The sequence below is a fragment of the Apodemus sylvaticus genome, chromosome 20, assembly GCF_947179515.1.
Source record: "Apodemus sylvaticus chromosome 20, mApoSyl1.1, whole genome shotgun sequence".
Classification (NCBI taxonomy): Eukaryota; Metazoa; Chordata; class Mammalia; order Rodentia; family Muridae; genus Apodemus; species Apodemus sylvaticus.
This window is the reverse complement of record NC_067491.1, coordinates 53130246-53132892: the sequence shown is the minus strand read 5'-3', so window position 1 is coordinate 53132892 and position 2647 is coordinate 53130246.

The following is a 2647-nucleotide window of genomic DNA, read 5'->3' as shown; positions in this document are numbered from 1 at the left end:
GAAACCATCTTGTCCTGTGCTTTTTTTGGTTGGAAGGCTTTCTATGACCACTTCTATTTCTTTAGGGGTTATGGGTCTGTTTAAATTAAATCCTGATTTAATTTTGGTATTTGGCATCTGTCTAAGAAATTGTCCATTTCTTCCAGATTCGCCAGTTGTGTTGAGTACAGGCTTTCTTTTAGTAGAATCTGATGATTTTTTTGAATTTCCTCAGTTTCTGTTGTTATATCTCTGTTTTCATTTCTAATTTTGTTAATTTGGATACTGTCTCTGTACCCTTTGGTTAGTCTGGCTAAGGCTTTATCTATCTTGTTGATTTTTTTCAAAGAACCAGCTCCTGGTTTTGTTGATTCTTAGTATGGTTCTTTTAGTTTCTGCTTGATTGATTTCAGCCCTGAGTTTGATAATTTCCTGTCTTCTTCTCCTCCTGGGTGAATTAGCTTCTTTTTGTTCCAGGGCTTTCAGTTGTTTCGTTAACCTTCTACTGTATGCTCTCTCCAATTTCTTTTTGGAGCCACTCAAAGCTATGAGATTTCCTCTTAGCACTGCTTTCATTGTGTCCCATATATTTGGGTATGCTGTGCCTTCATTTTCGTTAAATTCTAAAAAATCTTAGATTTCTTTCTTTCTTTATTTCTTCCTTGACCAAGGTATCATTGAATAGAGCACTGTTCAGTTTCCATGTGTATGTGGGCTTTCTGTTGTTTTTATTGTTATTAAAGACCACTTTTACTCCATAGAAGTCTGATGGGAGGCATGGGATTATTTCGATCTTCTTATATTTGTTGAGGTCTGTCTTGTGCCAACTATATGTTCGATTTTGGAGAGGATACCATGAGGTGCTGAGGAAAAGGTATATTCTTTTGTTTTGGGATGAAAAGTTCTATATATATCTGTTAAATCCAATTGGTCTAAAGCTTCAATTAGTTTCACTGTCTCCCTGCTTAGTTTCTGTTTTCCTGGTCAGTCGCTTGAGGAGAGTGGAGTGTTGAAGTCACCCATGATTATTGTGTTAGGTGCAATGTGTGCTTTGAGCATTAGTAAAGTTTCTTTTATGAATGAGGGTGCCCTTGTATTTGGAGCATAGATATTTAGGATTGAGAGTTCTTCTTGTTGGATTTTTCCTTTGACCAGAAAGAAGTGTCGTTCCATGTCTCTTTTGATGACATGAGGTTGAAAGCTAATTTTATCTGATATTAGAATGGCTAGTCTGGCTTGTTTCCTGAGACCATTTGCTTGTAGAATTGTCTTCCAGCCTTTTACTCTAAGGTAGTGTTTGTCTTTGACACTGAGGTGTGTTTCCTGTATGCAGCAAAATGTAGGGTCCTGTTTATGTAATCAGTCTATTAGTCTATGTCTTTTTATTGGGTAATTGAATCCATTGATGTTAAGAGATATTAAGGAGTAGTGGTTATTGCTTCCTATCATTTTTGATGTTAATTTATACTTGTGTGGTTATCTTTTTTTGGGTTTGATGAAAAAAGTTTAATATCCTGCTTTTTCCAGGGTATAGTTGCCCTCGTTGTAATGGTGTTTTCCCCCTATTATCCTTTGTAGGGCTGGGTTTGTGGAAAAATATTGTGTAAATTTGGTTTTGTCATGGAATATCTTGGTTTCTCATCTATAGTGATTGAGAGTTTTGCTGGGTATAGTAGTCTTGGCTGGCATTTGTGTTCTCTTAGGTTCTGCATGAGCTTCGCCCAGGATCTTCTAGCTTTCATGGTGAAAAGTCTGGTGTAATTCTGATAGGTCTTCCTTTATATGTTACTTGACCTTTTTCTCTTACTGCCTTTAATATTCTTTCTTTGTTTAGTACATTTGGGGTTTTGATTAATATATGACAGGAGGTATTTCTGTTCTGGTCCAGTCTGTTTGGAGTTCTGTAGGCTTCTTGTACATTCATGGGCATCTTTCTCTTTAGGCTAGGTAAGTTTTCTTCCATAATTTTGTTGAAGATATTTGCTGGCCCTTTATGTTGTAAATCTTCACTCTCATCAATGCCTATAATCCTTAGGTTTGGTCTTCTCATTGTGCCCTGGATTTCCTGGATGTTTTGGGTTACAAGATTTTTGCATTTTGCATTTTCTTTAACTGTTGAGTTCATGGTTTCTATGGTATCTTCGGCATCTGATATTCTTTCTTCTATCTCTTATATTCTGTTGTTGATATTTGCATCTATGGCCCCTGATTTCTTCCCAAGGTTTTCTATCTCCAAAGTTGTCTTCCTTTGTGATTTCTTGGTTGTTTCTTCTTTTGTTTTTAGATCCTGGATGTTTTTGCTCAGTTCCTTCATTTGCTTGTTTGTGTTTTCCTCTAATTCTTTGAGAGATTTTTGTGTTTCATCTTTCATGATTTCTGCCTTATGATTAAAGTTCTCCCGTATTTCTTTAAGTGAGCTTTCCATTTCCTCCTTATTGGCTACTAACTTATGACCCATATTCTCCTGAATTTCTTTAAGTGATTTTTGTGTTTCCTTTGTAAGGGTTTCTAGCTTTTGATCATTTTTCTCCTGAATTTCTTTAAGAGATTTATTTATGTCCTTCATGTGTTCCTCTAACAGCATCCTGACCAGTGATTTTAAATCCATCTCTTGTTTTTCTGGTGTCTTGGGGTATTCAGGACTAGCTGTTGTTGGAGAATTGGGTTC